Source organism: Oxyura jamaicensis, chromosome 8, assembly GCF_011077185.1.
Source record: "Oxyura jamaicensis isolate SHBP4307 breed ruddy duck chromosome 8, BPBGC_Ojam_1.0, whole genome shotgun sequence".
NCBI classification, from domain to species: Eukaryota; Metazoa; Chordata; class Aves; order Anseriformes; family Anatidae; genus Oxyura; species Oxyura jamaicensis.
The window spans coordinates 17,045,325-17,046,119 of NC_048900.1; positions in this window are offsets into that span (position 1 = coordinate 17,045,325).

The window sequence follows — 795 nt, forward strand, 5'->3', positions numbered from 1 at the left end:
GCCCTCCTTCATGGGAGATTCTCCATTTGGCTTTACGGATCAATCTCCCGGCCACCTGCCCTGTCCCTGGGGAAACAGCAGGTGACTACGGGAGCGGGCAGACAGCACCGCGCTCAGGCATGACAGAGCGTCAGGCGGCCTTTCCGCGCTGAGCTTGGTGGAACGTGGAGGTGCAGGGAGACGCAGGGGTTGGGGCATTGTTGGTGTAACTCCGTGGTTGTAAGAGCACTGCACACCTGGAGATTGCGTTACAGGAATGACCTTGTACCCAAGTAGCTCCCAGAACTGTGTGGAACAGTCAGCGGGCGCCTTGTGCCTGACTTGAACAAATTGAGGGGAAATATCGAGGGGAAATCAGCCTTTTGGCCCTTGGGCTGGTGCTGAGATGACACCGCACCGATGCCGGGACGGCCGTGGGGAGGGGCAGAGCTGGAGGTCCCTCTCCCACACGCCGGGCATCGCCCAGCGGGCCTTGGGGTTACGGGCCCGGCACGGACCCCCCAGCGGGCAGGAGGGCTCGGGGCCGCCTCGGGGTCGCGGGGCCGTGCGGTGTGGCTGGACCCGGGCCCCGGGCCTTGCGGGGCCGCCTCACGGCGGGGCGCGGCCTCGCCCCCAACCCCACCCGGGCCGGGCGGGTCCCAGGTAAGCGGCTCCCGGCGAGGGGCGGCCAATGGCGGGGCGCGGCCGCCGCCACCAGCCAATGGCAGCGCGCTCGGCGGCGGCCCCATGGCGCCGTGCCCGGTGGGCAGCCAATGGGGCGCGGCCGGGCCGCGGGCGGCGCTTTATCAGCGCCAG